Source organism: Rattus norvegicus, chromosome 3 (assembly GCF_036323735.1).
Source record: "Rattus norvegicus strain BN/NHsdMcwi chromosome 3, GRCr8, whole genome shotgun sequence".
Lineage (NCBI taxonomy): Eukaryota > Metazoa > Chordata > Mammalia > Rodentia > Muridae > Rattus > Rattus norvegicus.
In genome coordinates, this window is record NC_086021.1 from 183,454,335 (window position 1) to 183,472,620 (window position 18,286).

The following is an 18,286-nucleotide window of genomic DNA, read 5'->3' on the forward strand; positions in this document are numbered from 1 at the left end:
ACCCAACATTGTTACCCATGAATCCTCTCTTCACTCCTGGTCTTGCCCACCACCTGCTGCCAATCTCAGGAGCCACCTGGGAGACACAATTTCATGAATGCCATCTCTCTTCACAAAACTAGAGAATGAAAGAAGGGCTGCTGTCTCCTATCAGGGAAGACACAAGGCTGGGACCTGGCTTCTCTCCCAGTTGAGGGTGGGTGGGTGGGTTGATACTTGTTCTGGTTACTTTATAAGTCAGCCCTTAACATATTACTCTCGATTCTGCTGTTTTTGAAACTGGGTTTTGCTTTGCACTTCAAGCTATCTGGTTTCTTAGTGTTCTATTGCAGTGAAGAGACACTGTGACTATGGAAACTCTTACAAAGCATGACATTCAATTGACGCCTGCTTACAGTTTCAGAGGCTTAGTCTATCAGCAACATGGAGGCATGGGCAAACATGGTACCGGAGAGGAGCTGAGAGCTCTCCATCTGAGCTGTCACACAGCAGGAAGAGAGACATTGGGCCTGGCTTAAGCGTCTGAAACCTCAAAGCCCACCCTCATAGTGCCACTTGCTATGAGCCTATGGGGGTGACTTTCATCTAAACCACCGCAGCTGGCCTTGAGCTTGGAAAGCCTCCTCTTTCTGCCTCATGAGGGCTGGGATTTGCAGATGGGTACCCTCTTGGTATTGTCCTTGGGAGCCCTCAGCTCCTGGTCAGTCCACCCTCCTTGTTTTCCACTGAGGCCCTCTGTCAAGCAAAAGGATGTGGTCTGGGCTTCATTCCTGGGGGCACAAAGTACAGCAGATAAAACAGATACTGGGTTCCACTGGCACCAGTAGATAAGTACAGCCTCAGTGACCCCCTAGGGTGGTAATTTCCTGGGATTTTGGCTTTCAAGGATTCACCCCTTGAGCCATTTACTGACTGACTTCCATTTCATTTTCTGGTCAGATGAGTCTTCTTGGTGGAAGCCACACTGGGTGTGTTATATATTCCCAGCAGGTGTAAATGATGTGTGATGACTTCTCCTAGGCTGATAAGGCACTATAAGACACAGTTCCCGGGGTTGGGGATTTAGCTCAGTGGTAGAGCGCTTGCCTAGCAAGCGCAAGGCCCTGGGTTCGGTCCTCAGCTCTGGAAAAAAAAAAAAAGACACACATCCCCCCCCCCCCCAGGCTGGGAACCCATTGGCCCTGATAGTCCTGGTCCTAGAAACCCATAAAAAGTGGAATCAGGAAGAGACAAATAACCAGCCTTTCACAGGGCTGACAGACCCAGACTCAAGGCTAGTGTCTTGCTCACACTACTCTGATTCAATTCACTTTCTGTTGCTGTGATAAAACATGGACCAAAATCAAGTTGGGAGAGGAAAGGTTTGCTTGACTTGCAGGTTCCTGCCTATCATCATGGAAGCTAAGGCGGGAAAGGAACGGAAGTAGAGGCCATGAAGGAACAATATTTACTGTTTTGTCCCAGGCTCATGTTTAACTTCCCTCCCTCCTTCCTTCCTTCCTTCATTCTTTTTTTTCACCTACCTTTCTTATACAACCCAGACTCAACCTGTCTAGGGATGGTATTACCCACAGTGAGCCAGGCCCTCTGATAGCTATTAGTAATCAAGAAAATGTCCCCACAAATAAGTACCCTGGAAAATCTGATGACGAGAGTTCATCAAGTGAGGTTAGCTTTTCCTATGTGTGTCAAATGGACAACCAAGATTAGGCATCCAAGACTTAGAACCCCGCTGGACCAGGAGGGTGCACAGGCCACTTCAGCAGCCCTGACCCTCGGTCACCGTCATCTACATTGCTCTTTAGGGTGCAAATGATTATCTTCTCTGAGGTTTGCTCTGAGAAGGTAATTTCTTTCTGATGTTTTAAAATAAGACAATGTCCCCGTTTGTTAGGCTTACATTGTGCGTCAGTCTCTATGACCCTGAATCTAGCAATCTGTTCTTTTAACATCGCCAGAGTAACATTATTATAGTGTGAGGTCTGAATGCGGAAGAATGCCTCAGACATACTCCAAAATGGTTCGTGATGACCCCTCACCCCTATTAACTGCAAGGTCCTCCGTGAGGTCTATAGCACAAAGCAGAGCAGAGGCTTCAATACTGATCCCAAAGATTAGGAGAACACTCTTAGTTCCGGCCAATAGGCCACAAAAATGTTGTTTTGTGATAAGGATAGATCCATAAGTCGGTGGAAGACTTTTGCTAAATCCTCTAAGAGAATTCTACCAGAGTACCGGCTACTTCTCAGAGAGCTAGCTGGAGGTTGGGGGTGGTTGACTCTCAGGAAGCTAGCCAGGGGAGGAGGCTTGAGACTAGACAAACTGAGGCCAAAAAGCTGCAGATGACAGGCAATCCATTACGCCAACACCGAATATTCAGAATCTAAAAAGGAAAGGTGTTGGGTGTAGCTAGGATCCCATGTGTAACCCTCGATAGGGATGAGTGGGGGACAGACAGGGCTGAAATTTCATTAGGTTGGTCTTGAAAATCAACCTGTTAAGATTAGACTCTTATCCTCCTCAAGTGGGCTTTGAGATTTTAGGATTTTTTTTTTTAAGAAAGTAAATAATCCTATAGAGTTTTCTTCACCCCAATCAGATGCCCATCTTTGAAATTACCTTTGGATCGGGATCAAGTCCCACCTGGTCCTTCTGAAGTGCTACTGTGTGGGGCATGAGTCCTTCGCCACACAGAATGTAACTTTGAAATGTTATGGAGGAAAAAAATTAGCATTTCCAGTGAACTGGAAAGAATGCATCTGATTTCAAAATGCATACTTTAAAAAAAAAAGAAAGAAAGAAAGAAAAGGTGCACCCAGATTGATTCTACCAACTCCAGGGCCATTCCGCCCAGTCAGATTGGAAATGCGTTTTTTGCAAAAGGACAAGTTTATTTATGTGTGTGGGTTTTTTTTTTTTTTGAAAGAAATATGAAGATCTAGGCAGAGGGAGGGGAAAAAAGCACTGTGGAATTAATATAGCTTGGATTAATCAAAGTGCCTGCTTTTAAGCTGTATGCCCCCACAGAGGAGAGAATTAATGAGCACTTTATGCAATGAATATATTTTTTTCTTTCATTATCTAGGTATTTCAGAGGAACGTGATTCTTCTGACTTGAATTCTCCAGGTACTTCTCTTTCACTTTGCATGTATAATTACAGCCTCAAGTTGTTTGGAGAGGAGTTTCAGGGTGGAAGGAAACTTGGGGCCCCTACCCTCATGCAAATGAAGCCGGTCCTCACCATCCATTGCAATTCTCAGCTGACTCCTTCTGAGCAAAGACTCCATTTGGGGATTATCCTCAGGCCTCCAGGACTGTTAGGGGAAGGGGTGCTTTAATAAGAATACAGATGCCCAGCTCCTCTCCGGGAAACTTAACTTAGCAGGTCTGGGGCAAAGCCTGAGAACCTGTATTTTTGGGCTGGGGATTTAGCTCAGTGGTAGAGCGCTTACCTAGGAAGTGCAAGGTCCTGGGTTCGGTCCCCAGCTCCGAAAAAAAGAACAAAAAAAAAAAAAAAAAAAAAAGAGAGAACCTGTATTTTTTTCAAAATCCATCTAGCAGCTATGTTAAAGCACTATAATTACAGTGGTGACTGGCCGATTCAAGGCCGAACCTGATGTCTGTGTCTCAGGCTCAGTGGCAATGTGAGACCCCTAAGCATGTGTGGGCTCTGCGGAAAGGACCTGGTTTACCGCCCAGCCCGGTAGCCCCCGGTTATACTGGCTGTGTCGTCTGTCTAGGGTCTTCATATTCCCCAATTGTTCCAGCTTCCAAAAAATGGGGAGAGAGCCAGGGATGATGGATGGAATTCATAGCAGCTTCACTGAACAGAAAAACCCGTGGCCAGAAGCAGAAGGTGAGTGCATCCAAGAAGGCTGGAACCATCGAAAGTTCCCACGTCTAGTTGATGAAATGTCCCCACCCATCAGCAGGCGTTGGAAGAAAAGCCTGGGCATGTCCTCCACAGCAATGCCTTCAGCCATCTTCTGCCAGGTCCTCCTGGGCCACCTCCTTCATCAAGCTCCCTTTTAGACTAATGGAGGGACACATGATTGGAGAAAAGGGGTGCCCTGGACCTGCCTCCTTTTAGTCCTGTGTACCCCCTGGTTTCAAATGTCAGCAGGCCCCAGCTTATATGACTGGGTTCACATCATCCCCAGAGCCCCACTCAAGATTAAGGAAAAAAGGAAAGAACTGGTTCAGAAAACAGGCTGAAATGGCTCCTTAGCCGATCCCTGCCCTACCCCCACTCTTTCTGAGCCCAGAAACTTTAAATTCAGGCAAATAGTAGCAGCCCCCCTTCTGGCCACCTTTCCTTGGCCTCATTTCCGTTAGCACAAGCAGTGTACCTTCCAAGGCCTGGGCTCGGGTAATTACGTTCTCATCAGTTCCGTTCACCTGCAACCTTCATTAGACACTGGTGTATAAAATGGTCATCTCGGTACACACAGCCAACTGGGCAGAACTGGCCTCCCAGACCTCCACCCACGCCTGCTTCTTCCGTGGCGGTGGCTGGCAACAGTTCCTTGCTCCCCCTGAGTGCTGGAGAAAGAGACTTGGAGTGGGGCCGGGGCTTTGTGCCCTCTGCAGACCCCTCCCTCTCAGTGCTTACCAGCGCCCTCTGCAGATCCCGCCCACCACCCCAGTGCTCACCATCTGGTCAGTGGTTAGAGTCCACAATTGTCCTTTTCTTGGCGTGGAGGGGGCGGGGCATGCAGCTGGGTAACCACAGCATCTTCAAGCTCCATGGCTTCCCTCAATCACCCAGGGCAGGTTCTGTCTCTGGGACAGATGGCCCATGGAGTCAGTATGCCCTCTCCCAACGCTGCCTTTGTCCATTCTCCCAATACCATGCCTGAAACGCCTACGTGGTGGCGGTCACTGCTGTAAAGGGGTAGTTCAGCAGGGACTCACAGAAAGCCTTCATCTCAGTAGAACCCACCGGGTAAAACACAGAGCATGGGCGATAACATGTAACTGTCTTTAACCAGCAGGAACCGAATTTTCTCTTGGTTGGACTTGATGCATTTTGGTAATGACAGACCAAGGCTACTGGCGAACATTCTATGGAACCTTGGTGTTGTAATAATAAATAAATAAATAATAAATTAAAGAGAGAGAGAGACCGAGACAGAGAGATTCCTGGGCATGCTCAGTAAAGTGCGTGGTGCATCCCAATCAGACCAACAAGGACAGGCAGGTTGGAGGCAAGCATCAGGCTGGTTGAGCGGTAGGAGCTGAAATGGAGAAGGTGGAATTTGCCAACATCTTTGTGGGGGGTGTCCATCTGCACCCAGGAAGCAAAAGTCTATGATGTTCCTGGAGACTGAATGCCATGGGCCTCTTCCCAGCTTCTTTTGTAGATCTGCCCTCTCCCCTGTGGGCTGAGGTGTTAAAATGCCCTACGGTTTTGGGTATGCCCCGCCCTCTCTAAAGGAGCATGGATTCAGAGCTAGCATCTATGTGGTGTGTTCTGCACTCCCCCAGAGTCCTGGCTTGCTGCGCCTGTACCCGTGGGTAACTTGCTTCATCTTCCCATCGTGCCTTGAAGGTGATCCTGCCTCCTGAAGCAAATCTGGACTGGGGACCTGTCCCCAGTGACTCCTGTCTTTGTGACACTAAGCAGAACCTTTAAAGAATGGTGGGGACTACACTAAACCCACCCTCTAAATCCCACTTAGGTGACAGCAGTCTTCATACGGACTACATCAAATGGCTTGGGGTCCCTGCATTAGCCAACAGGCAGGTGTAGGAGGTTCCCTGGACCCAAGCCGACTTGTATCTATCAGCAAAATAGTCAAGATTATCTTTAAACTCCAAAAGGCTGGGCTGGAGAGATGGCTCAGCGGTTGAGAACACTGACTGCTCTTCCACGGGTCCTGTGCTCAATTCCCAGCAGCCACATGGTGACTCACAACCATCTGTAATGGGGTCTGGTGCCCTCTTGTGTATCTGAAGACAGCTACAGTGTGCTCATATACATAAAATAAATATTTTTTTAAAAATAAATTTCAAAAGGCTGTCCAGTCATGGACCAGCCAGAGCTGGCTTTCCCAGTTCGTGGTCTACAGCTAAGGATGCTTGTTAAAGAGAAGAGGCCAGCTTTCCAGTAGAGGAAAATGGGCAAGCAAACAGATGCCTACCAAAAAGATCTCAAAAAAGACCAACCCATAGCCACTTACTTAAGAGCAGATGTTAGGTGAAAGGAGTGGCTGGAAGTCACTCCTAGGTGACAGTCACTCTACATGTACTCAGCTGGAGTTCTCCTTGCCCCAGTTAGGAGAAGCCATTGTGCCTGCTCTGTGGGAAGCTTCCCCGCATCCTGCTGGGTGTTTTAGAGGCCACTTGCATTGAGGTGCCCACAAAGCAGCACCGCCTTCTCAAGACTTAACTGGTTCTGAGATCAGAGCTCTTTAGGGGGAGGACTTTGTCCCCTAAACCATCTCTGATGGTCTCTCTGATATCCCTGAGAAAGGATCTCAGGAGCTCATCAAGGCCTCCCTTCTCAGTTTTGGATGCGCAGCACTTAAGGTGTAATTGGCATGACGGAACGGACAGTACATTCTAGAACAGAACACAAAATACACTTTTAAAATGGAATAGCAAGTGAAGGTCATCCCCGCTGCTCAGAGGTGGACAGAGAGAGCGCGGAGCATCTCGCACTTTGGGGAGGCTGTTTCCCCACATCTGATTTGCTGCTCAGCGAGTCACCGAGAGCTTACTGAAAATGCGCATTATTTTCCTCTCTTCCCTTGATCATACTGACTCAGAGAGTCTGAAAGGACAGGACATTGAGAGCAATGTACATTTACTGGGGAAGATGGGGGAGGGGGCGGGGGCGAGACGTGTAGAACTGTACACCCCGAGTTCCAGCCATCACGGGCCTGGTGAATATTTCTTTCATCTTGTTTTGTTCTCTCTTTATTTAAACACGTGATTTGAAAGGGAAATTTGACACTACCATTTTGGATGGAAAAATCTGAGTCATTTGCCACAAATAGGGAGTTCTCCATAGTAATAGCTATAATGTGCTTATTAGCATAATAGCCCTCCGGTTCCCTAAACCTGCTCCATTTCTCATTAGGAAGCAAGGGGTTGGAGGAGCAGGGGGCTTTGGCATCTGTGTTGGTCTGTAACTAGATGGCAGGGAGACCGTATTCTTTGGAAGACTCCCCCCACCACCCGCCGACACCATCACAGAACACTAGCAAAGCAAAGTGTCCCTTCAAGACAATAGCAAGAAATGGACCATTCTGGGAGCTGAAGCCAGGCCCAGGTTTCCCAGGAGACAAGGACGCTTGAGTTAGTGGTTCATCTTTTACACCTAAGCTGTCGTCCTAACAAATTAGTGCCAGGTGTTTTCAGTTAGCTTGTTTTGTTTTATTTTTTAAGGAAATTAAACTTTATACTTTGACCGTTTTTGAGGATCTTACTTCTGGTTTAAAAAAAAATCAGCATATGAGGGGACAGGGGAGAAGGTTCGGTCAGTTAAGTGCTTGTCGTGAAGCATGAGGACCTGACTTCAGCCCCCTCCCAGCACCTGCACTAGGGAAGGATCAGATCCAGGTACAGGGATAGGTTCTGCGAGCACTGCTGGGGAAGAGGGGGCAAGTGGATCCCTGAAGCTTGCTGACCAGCTTCTATCCAAATCTGCGAACTTCGGGTTGAATGAGGGACTCTTTTTGAAAAATCAAGGCAGAGGGCAATGAGGACGACACAGACATCGATCCCTAACCTCCACATGAGCGCACATATATGTGCACTGCACCTGTATGCACACATGTACAACCCCCTTACACATGCATACACACAAACAGACATATGCAAAAGGCAGACATGGAGGTGTTCCTGTAGCCTCTGTTACTGCCCCCCTCTGCTTGGACAGACACAAGGCACACACAGCCACTGCATATGTGTGCATGCATGTGCCTCCCTCCTTTCTCATCACACGTCAGGCAGTACGAACATTATTCTGTTCCTTGCCTCAACAATGCAATAAGACGGTTGCCGTCACTACCCAATGAGTTTTGAGGTTCTCCCCCACCCCCAACCCGGCCTGCGTCGTGACTCCATTGTGTGGAGGAGGGGCAAATGGGGTTATTGAACCAGCCCTCCGTGATGGTTTCCTAGTCTCGAGGCAGCAGCCTTGTGATGAATAAACCTGGGTAGCTATCACCTGAGTTTCTATGGACAGTGGCAGGGTGAATTGCAATCGACAAAGCTTTAGAAGGTCGTTTAGTGCGGGCTGGCAGACGGTGCCCCCATCCCTGTGGGCTGGGGAGCTGCAGCGAATATGGGCTCAGAAAATTTCCCTTTTTATTTTCTCCATGTCAAGAAAATGCTTCTCCTAGCTCCAGTCTGCAGAAGGGGGAGAGAGAAAGATAATTTAATTTGAGCTGCGTACCCCCTGACTAGGTTCTGTATGAATTATGGATTTTTAAAAAGACAGGAAGAAGGGAGGTGAGATATTGAATTTCCCAAACTGGTTTTATCTTACTCAATTTAAAGTTCATCTTCTTGTTCCGATTTAGGCTGTGGCGTGAAAAGTGGCCCTGTAGCATCTCTCCTGGTTTTCTCGCAATTAGCTGGTGGGCACACGAAGTCCCAGGAAACAAGGGATTTGTTTTCCTGTGTTCAGTGCCTCCTTTCTCTGGTTCCTGTCAGCCCTGTCAATGTTTGCAGAAAAAAAACAGAGCTCTAGACTCAGGCTTTGATGGGGCTTAACAGGAAAACTACAGGGGTTCCCAGACCACCAAGGGGCTCACATTTGGGTGCAGGGCTGTTTCAGAGGAGGCCATACACAAACAGGAGATTTTTAAAGACAGAAACACAGGCAGTGACTCAGAAATGCAGCAAGCAGGTTCCTGACGTGGGGGGCGGGAGGGGACTGTCATCTTTATGAAGTCTTTTTTTTTCTAAAACACCAGGCAGGCTGGAGCCGAGGGGTCTGTACCAACTGTGACCTTGGGCGCCCCCACAGGACATTCGCCCTTAAATCTGGAGACATTTTAGGTTTCTCACGACTTGCTGGAGTGGGCGGGGGTTGGGAGTGCTATTAGCATCTAATGAGAAGCCAAGCCAAGGACACTGCTAAGCGTCTCACAAGGCCCAGCAATGGGTCTCTACAATTAAGAATGATCTCACCTAAATGGTCAGTGGCTCTCTGGTATAGAAAACCAGCCTTAGCCCAACTTTGAGATAAATCAAAATTATGCACGAACCGATAGCTGCCTTGGTGCAGTGGGAATACCTCCTCCACACATCCCGAGGGCTGCAAGGATGCTGGGTACGTCCTGTGTCTGCCACTAGTCGGGTAGCTGGCCCAGGTGGGCCATTCCTGAGTCTCCCTGATTTCTATGCTACAAAGCATACACACAATCTCAGAGGGGAAATGCATGAGAGAGAGAGAGAGAGAGAGAGAGAGAGAGAGAGAGAGAGAGAGAAGAGAGAGAATCTCCTAACATTTTCCTGCCTTTCCAGGACAATGTTACTTCACACTCCTGTAATATAACCAGGAGAAAGAGGGCTGCTTGCCTTCTCCACACAGACATTTTCCAGAGAGCTGTTCCTGACAGCAAGTTAGCAAGGGAGCCCAGGTCAGAATCGATAAGTCCTGACCCCCCCCCCTTTATTTTTGCAAAATGAAAACAGCTCTTTTTCTTCCAGATTATAAAAATGATGCACGCCCATTCTTTCCTAAAAAATAACAAACTGTACAAGAAACCATGAGAGAGAGACATGAAAAATCCTCCTGACAGCAGGAGACAAACAAGTGGAGACATCTTGGTGCTTATCTCACTAGCTCTTTCTGTGGCATGGGCTTGTATTTATTGTCCTGAAATCCCTGGTTGTCAGTGGGGGAGGGAGGAGGTGGGGTGGTGACTTTGATCTCAACAACATTGATGTTCCCGGGCTGGGTAGTTCTTTGGGGTGTTGTCTGTCCTGTCCATTGCAAAATGTCCAACAGTCTTCTCAACTTCTGCCCCCCAGGGACCAGGAATGTACCCAGCCCCAACTGTGACAATTAAAATCTGTCTAAAACTAAATACTGCCACATGTTCTTACCCCAGAAAAGGGGTTTAAGTTACAAGTTGTCCTTGGGGGGTTGGGGATTTAGCTCAGTGGTAGAGCGCTTGCCTAGCAAGCACAAGGCCCTGGGTTCGGTCCCCAGCTCCGGGGGGGGGGGGGGGGGTGAAGAGTGGTTTGTCACAAGTTGTCCTAGGTGGTGGGCTTTTTGTTGCTGTTGTTGTTTGTTTGTTTGTTTGTTTTTGGTGTTTTCTGTTTTTTCTTTTTCTTCTTCTTTTCAATTCTTTTAGTCAGAACTCATTGTGTAGACTAGGCTATCCTCAAACTCTGAATTCTGCCTGCATCTGCTTCCCAAGTGCTGGGATTAAAGGTGTGTGTGTGTGTGTGTGTGTGTGTGTGTGTGTGTGTGTGTGTACCATGCCCCAACGGCCCTTTGCATTTCAATATGGAAGATTAGCCAAGAACTGTATGTTCATTGTCTCTCCTCAACCTCAATTTCCAGCCCCACAGTGAGAGGGTGATTGACCAAGGAATACCTGTGCAGCAGACTGCAGAGCTGTGTCTCAGGATGCTCTGTGGGGGTGGGAAAGGAGAAGAAAGCCTTACGGTGTCTCAGCCTCTAAGTCCAGGTCACTGGGGAGTGCTGGGTTGTTGAGGTTTGGATTTAATGGAGTTCTCTTGGAAAACAGAAGTAAAGATATCTGCTTCAATCCTGTAGGCTAAGAATTCGGGGTGGGGCAGGGTTGTTTTTTTTGTTGTTGTTTTGTTTTGTTTTTATTCCATGTAAACCTTGCCGTCTTTTGAGCCTCAGATCTTTTAAAACGGGGCGGAAAAGGAAAAGATGAATTCGTGAGACCTGTTAGAGAGCTGAGCACAGAAGGGGGGTGGGGATGGGAGAGGTGAGTCACAGGCTGATTTTATTGTATTGTCACGAAGAAAGCCATGGTTTTCAACTGCTGCTGAGGAAGGAGGGGCCCTGGAAGCCTCTCTCTCTGGCCCCTTTCCCAGCCCACTCCCATCTCCACACATACCCCATGGCACCCTTAGGTGGCTCCAGGAAGCCCTCTGAACTAACAGTTGTGTTGTTGTTGTTGTTGTTGGTGGTGGTGGTGGTGTTGGTGGTGGTGGTGGTGGTGGTGGTGGTGGTGGTGGTGGTGGGGTGGTGGTGGTAGTGGTGTGTGTGTGTGTGTGTGTGTGTGTGTGTGTGTGTGTTTCCCGTGGGAAGAAACCATCCTTTCCCTGCTCCTTCAGGTAGAGCCACCTCAGTCACTGATCTCTATTTCCTTGTCCATACCACAATGATGCCCTAAGTCCTCTAAGATGTTGTTCCCCTTGAGCCATGTTTCCCAGGGGCCCACAAGCCCTTAAAGCATGTCTCCTGTACCTGCCACTCAGTTTCCCTCTGCCCCAGAGGGCCTGGGGCTCCTTGAGGTCTCCATCAGTTTGGCAACACCCCAAGGACTGGGTTCCTAAGTTTGCCCACAGTTGGACTAAGACCATCTCACGGATTGCCCAGAAGCAGTAGATGTAGGGGTGGGGGTGTTTCCAGTCCCAAAGTGTGATTTGTTTTTTAAGCTTTCAGCATCAGTCTTTCATACCCTCCTGGAGCTCCCACAGTTCCCCCTACTCCGTTCTTCTGGAGCACCATGCTCTCTTGAGGGACTGAGAGGAACATCTCCCATTAGCGGGGTTGGGGTTACATCACACCTGCTCTTCCTCTGTGCATCTCACAGCTCTAAGTCAGGGGGGGCCAGCCACCAACGCTGTTGGGCTCATCCCATTCTTCCCCTTCCATGTTTTGCAGACTGAGGCAAATCCCTTGACTTTGAGAAATATGCTGTGGTCTCACCCTTGGTAAAAGAAAAAAAAATCCAAATTTGGGGTGAAGATGGTTCTATGGAATCAAGGCCTTCTTCTCATGCTCTACTTCCTGCCCCCACTAACTAACATGGCTCTTCCTCTGGGCTGTTTGCCCTAGCAGACAGTGACTCACCTTATGGGAAGAGGGATGGCCCTGGCTTCTCTGCCCCTCCTCCAGCCTTCCTAGGAGCCTGTCCTGGAGGAGGTTGCTCTTGGGAAGCTGAGGTGATTACCTCACTCCCGCCTTGAAACCTCTGGTCCTTGGCAACAGGCTGAGGACCTCCCCTTCTGCTGACCTGTGGGCACAGATGTTCCTTAGGTGTGAAGGCACAGACCACAGATGGCTCCTTTCACAGGCGGGTGCCAACGCCTGGTACTCGGGCACATTTGTTCTCTCAGAGGGTGGCATCAGCCCAGAATCACCTCAGATTACATGAACATCCTGCCTTTCGAGAAAGCGAAGAATTTCGGGGGAGTATAGGGAGGTATTTTGGGCAAATGAGGCCTCTTCTGAGTTCCTGCTGCCAAGTGCTCTAGGTTTTCCTCAACTTGTGGGGAACATTGCCAATGGTCAGGTTCATAGCCCTCGGATGGGAAGAGCTCTGCTGGACAGCCCCTGGCTGACCTTCTGAATCTATAGGTTCTCCACTTACAAGACAACGGAGGCCTAGAACATCCCACACATATGCACGAACCCTCTGACCCCAGTATATCAGCATTGCCACGCCCAGGGCCCAGACTCATCAGAACCGTCAGACTTGCCTACCAGCCACCAGGGATGCTGCACATTGACACTTCTTAAGTGTTCATCAGGGCCCCTCCTCCCTGTGGCTCCACACCAAGGTGTTAGGCTCTTTGTTTTCACCTGAACCACGATGGGCTAGTAAGGGACCATCTGCCGTCCCATCATAGGTGTATGTGCATGAAGACACTGCAGCCTGTGTAGCCAAGTGTCACATGTGTGCACGTTACAGTGTGGCTGCAAACCCTGCTTCATTCTGAATGCTCCTGTGCTCCGTGTGCTTTCACCTCTGCATTGGCTCTCCCTGAGGCTCACTGGGGTTCTCGCTCCTGGGGGACCAGGCAACACGAGGCCTCATGAGGCCACTTTACTATTCTTGATGGTGCCCGTCTCACTTGGCTGGCCTGTCTACTCAGCTCTGGCGGGTTGGGCTGTAAGTTTACATATATGGAGATGTGTATTATGGTCTGGTTTACAGACACATTGGAATAATGGCCTCCATCACCTGTGGCCTTACCATTTCTGTTCATGTTTCGCTGGGTGCCTAGTTGGAGGGTTGTTTCGGTACACCACTGGCTGACTTCATGTAACATCCCTGCCTGCCCTGTTCATGCACCAAAGAAAACTTGGTCCTCTCCAGACTCCCTGCTTTCTGTAGCTTGGCTGTTTTGAGTCCTTCCTAGGATGCTCTTCAATGTTGGCTGGCTGGCTGGCTCTTGTGGTGTCTTTTCATGTTGAATTGGCCCAGGGTATGTGCTGTACATGAGAGGTCCCCAGGAATGCCAGTCTGCATTGTTCACTGAGGCCCTGGATTTTCTTCCACGGGAGGTCGCTGTCTGGAGTGAATGGCACTAACATGAATTCCTGAGTTCTCTGACTCCCTATTTACCTATTTGCCCCCTTAATGGCTCAAGGATATTTGAAACATTTTGTGTTGTTTAAACTACTGTTCGTGTGTGGAGGTCAAAGCCCTAGGGATGGAAGGTGGATAGCATAACCTCCCAGCGAGTTCCAGACACTATGCACACTCAGGACACCATGTTGGGTTATAATCATGGATGGCTGCTGCTCCAACCACCTAGCTGTGACTCTTGGAAGTGTGTCCTCATCAGACTGAGGTCACTTGCAGTTCTACAATCAGCCCGCACACTCCAGGTTCACCCATTCTTAGTAAGAACCACCCAGTTCCTTCCTCCCAGAAGTTGGATCCCTTAGTTGGTAAACGGCCTTTGCACCAAAGTCTACAGACTGTCATTGCTTCCAAGAGCAACTGTGTGCGTACTCATGAGAACAGGGAGAGACATGGCTGTGTGTGCATGCCTAGTGACTTCTTCTCTGTCAGTGAGTGAAGGGAGATTTCCTCGTACCACCTGAACCTTTGCTAGGCCAAGGGTTCTTCTACTTAACCGTCCGAGGCAGCAGGACAGTCAAATGGAGTTGAAGACAGGTGACAACCTGCATGCTAAATGTATTTAATTTGTTTCCCTTGAATTAGTTTGTGAATAAGTTAGGTAAAAATCAGTGCAGTAAACAGACACCATGACCTCCCTCTAGAGTCAGTCATGTGTCCCCAGTATGATCTGGGACAAGGTCTAAAAAGATTGTTGTCATGACAGGATGGGGACAGTAGCTTCTAGAATCTAGTGAATATAAGCCAAAAGGGATTCACTTCCCTTGGTGCTCAGGACTCCCCAGAATCCCAATCCAGGCTCATGTGAGCAGTGGCCAGGCCAAGGGTGCACATGACTAGGGGTAAGGCCCCCAGGAGATCCTTGGTCAGAGGGCAGCTGCCCCTTGTCCAGTTACACTTCTCCCAGAGTCTCTTCTGACACATGTGGCAATTTTCGTAGTTTCTGATTCTAACCAGTCTCTCCCACTAGTAACACACACAGGAGAGCCTTACCTCTTTGTCAGGGCAATGGACAAGGAAGAGGGTGGGAAGGAGGTTCAGTGCAGAGGAGTGTTGGGAAAGCAGAGACAGCTGGCCTGAGGACAATGCTATGGCTGGTGAGTGAGCAGTTGTTGGCTTCTCTTTGTCCTGGATGCTGGCTTCCCAAAGGAAGAGAACTGGATTTTACAGAATTCATGTCTGAGGGTCTTACCCCAGCTTCTGCTCACAAAACAGCTGGTAAACACCCCCACCCCCAATTTGAGCTTCACAGCCACTCCCTGTTTAACACTTAATGGGCCCCATTTATGTTTGAATGTTCAATTTCTCTGTCTACACCCCCCCCCATCCATCTATCCACACGTTCATCTGTCTACCCGTCTCCCCCTCTCCATCCACCCCTTTGGTCAGGGCTTACTGTACTCTAAATGGAAGGCCCCTCAGCACTCTTGCAGCGGAGTCGGAGTCTAATTAATGGGAAGACACGCTAAGAAGTACATTCAAGCCAAGTGTGTGCTAGAGGCAAGCTGAGGAGGGGTGAGTAAGACGCACACCCACATTTTACCCCAGCGGGAAGAGTGGGCAGCACGCAGAGCATAGAAGAGAACGACACCAGCCAATCTTTCCACACAAATTTATTAGGCGGATAATGTGTCACACATGGGAGAGGTTAGGCATTAATAACTCAAAACTGGGTGCTTGACCCCCATCTCCAGAGCTCGGTCTTACAGGGGTGGTTCACCAAAATGCCCTGGGCACAGCAGTTTATACTTGAAATGCTGGAGTCTAAGGCATGAGGATCCCAAGTTTTAAGGCCAGTAAGGATAATTCAGTGAGATCTTGTCTCAAAACAAAATAAAAAGGGGGCTGTCATGAAGATCAGTGGCAGCTTACTGTCCTGTGGACCCGATGTCCATCCCACTCCTGTAGGAAAGAGAAGTGAAAGGAAAACACACATCAAGGAAGGGCTGGTGCTAGGAAGCAAGTTTCCCAGACAAGGATACAGGAGAGTAGGAAGATGCTACTTAAGGTGATACAAGTCCAGGGAAGTAGGACACTGTCAGCCTAGAACAGTCAGGGCGGGGCCAGGTCTCTGGTACCCCAAGAGCACTAACTGGGGCAGGACTAGCCTAGCAGAGGCTGCTTCTGGGATTGGACCAAAGGCAGCAAGGATTCTCTAGAGCAACAAAGGCCTACTCACCATGCGATGCTCTATAGACACCTTCAGGAGAGCCTCCACCCAACCCTCTGAAGCGAGCACAACAGGATTGAGGGGGGGCCCTCCAGAAAGGTCCTTTCTTGTCATCATCCACACAGGCTGTTTTGTGTGCACACAGATGGAGTCCCCTCTTAGGGGTTCTCCTCTGTCTCCCCAACACAAGACCCTAGAGGGTCTCTCTCTGTATAAGGTCTCATGATCACTAAATGATCTTGGACTGCTCGCCCACCTCCCAGCTACATACCCAGAAGCCACTGCATTGACAATGGGAAGGTGGTGGTCTGAGTAGTGGGCTCAGGACACTATGACAAGACCTCACGCTTCTCTATGGCTTTTAGAAATCTCTGGCACTCTTTCTCTCAATTGTGGTGGGCGAGGGGAACTCTGAGGATGAGCCCCATGTGTCAGCCAGCAGCCTTCCGCCGGAGTCTGAATGAAGGAAACTGTTGGCCCACTCCTAAGCAGAGAGAAGGCTAGTTCCTCCCAGTCATAAAACCCAAGGGAAGAACAGCCCTCCTCTGCCGAAGGCCTGGGCCTTTAGGTATCTCTTCTTTCAAGCACAGCAGGAACTTCCCAGCCTACCTCAAATAGCTGTGGTACTGAGGAAGCAGTCAACTGGGCAGGAGCTAGTAGGTGTCCCAAGGACCACTCTCTGAGTCTCTGAGTGCTAGAGGGAAAGGGGCTGGAGGCACTCATCTCATGGCCAGATTTGTTTATGATCACTGCATCCAATGGGCTCACTTGCACACAGTAGCACAAAGAGGGCCATGGTGCGGCAAGTATCTTTATAGTAACCCTCTTGGTTCTATCAAGGTGGCTTTTGGTGGTAGCATCGCTATTATGAACCAATCGAGCCATTTCTAAGCAGCCCTGTAGATTCCCAGGCTCCAAGAAGGAGTACCTTGCTGGGCCTCTGCTCCAGCAAGACCCACCTCCCACTCAAAGGCCCCATCCCCATGGGTACTGACTGGGGCTATATAAGGTGAAAAAGTCAATCCTTACCTGAGGAGATGGAGTTCCCCCAAGTTCTCCTGCTTAGCAAACCTTTCCCCCAGGACTGAACGCTGTGCTTAAAAGCAGAAGAGGCTAGAAGAGTACAGGTTCCAATCCTCCAGTCTCCCCCTCACACAGGACGATTGTAAGACGTCAAAGGTAGTATTGTGCTGAAAGCTCAAAGATGCTTAGAACAGAGAGAAATGGTGTAGGGAATGTTAAGACGTAAACAAACCAGACACACAGCTCTAAGGTCATAGTTATAAAGCTCTTCAATTTAATGGCTCTGTCCTAGTAGCCAAACAGCCAGCAGAAGACATATTTATGGGCAATCTTTGGCTACTGTCTGACCATGTGAGACACAAGAGCCATGTTTTTGAAAATACAGGTCCTTTTCTAATGAGGGAATGCAGGTCGTTAACAAAATAGGCTTGGAAGTCATCTTCCAAGGCCTTTGTCCATGACCCTAAACAAATCATCTTCCTAGAGTCCACATCTTCAGGGCCCTCAGCCAGGCAAGCACTGAGGACAAGAAATCAAGTCTAGAGATTTCAGAAAAGGCTTTGTCTTTTCTGAAACCCTTTAGTTGAGCAGAGAGAGAAACAGCCATCAAGCTTCCGCTGGTTCTGCAGAGCAATGGCAAGAGGCAAAAATGAACAAACAAACAAACAAACAAACAAACAGTGAGGCCCACCATGGAAAGACACATTTGATGGACACCCACCCACCCTTGATCCCAACCACCAATATGGACAATGAACCCAGGGACCTGCAGACAACAAGGCTGGAACAGCTGGGGATGGTCCCTCAGGACAGAAAGGTCACAAGAATCCTATGCTAAGTGGCTCTCAGAAAAGGGGTGTTATCACCCATGAGGGGCTAGGGTACTTTGTACTCATTGGAGCCCCCAGAGGAAGAGCACAGCTTTAATGGCATCCCTTTGTGGGGTCCTCTCCCCTGTATGCATCTGACTTGGAGATGTCCAGTAGCCTGTCAACTCCCTCATGGGCTGCAGATGTGGCTCCAGGGGCTGGCCATACAAGCCCCCTTCCCCATCCGTCAGAAAACAAAGAAATGCCACAAGGCACACTCAACTCTCTAAGCTGCCAAGGTGAGCTGGTGACCTCAGAGGTGCTCCGAGGAAGCTACTCAAGTGGCCCCAGCGTCCTCCAGGACACTACTCTAGGTCGTTCCTTCAAACCTGCAGCACCTAGTGCAGCTCACTGCTGCCAGGAAGGGGGTGCTTTGGCCCTTCACTTAGGGTGGATGTCTGACCTGTTCAGCAGACTACAAAGACCCATCCCTAGCCACAGGCTGAGTCCCACAAGAGTTGAAGGTCCCACAGGTATGAGGCCCCTCTTGTTTACAGAAGCCTCTCTGGCCTGATCATTTCAGCGAGCCTTCCCCCAAATCCTCAGCTAGGGCAGCTTGGACCTCCATCGGCTCCAAGTGAACCCTAAGCTTCTGCACACGTGAATGACTACCACTTCCCTCCTGCATGCATCATAGGCACCATGAGGGCCAACCAGGGCTCACCCAAACTAAATCACCTACCTA

The 18,286-nt window shown here is 49.2% G+C and overlaps 2 non-coding genes across 2 annotated transcripts; both read right to left on the minus strand.

Annotated features, from left to right (window-relative positions):
• Window positions 1–15,734: 15,734 nt before the first annotated feature.
• Mir296 (microRNA 296) lies at window positions 15,735–15,812 on the minus strand. Its single transcript, NR_031940.1, has one exon. It is a non-coding gene; the product is annotated as a microRNA 296 (primary transcript).
• A 375-nt stretch (window positions 15,813–16,187) lies between these two features.
• Mir298 (microRNA 298) lies at window positions 16,188–16,269 on the minus strand. Its single transcript, NR_031942.1, has one exon. It is a non-coding gene; the product is annotated as a microRNA 298 (primary transcript).
• Between the last annotated feature and the right edge of the window lie 2,017 nt (window positions 16,270–18,286).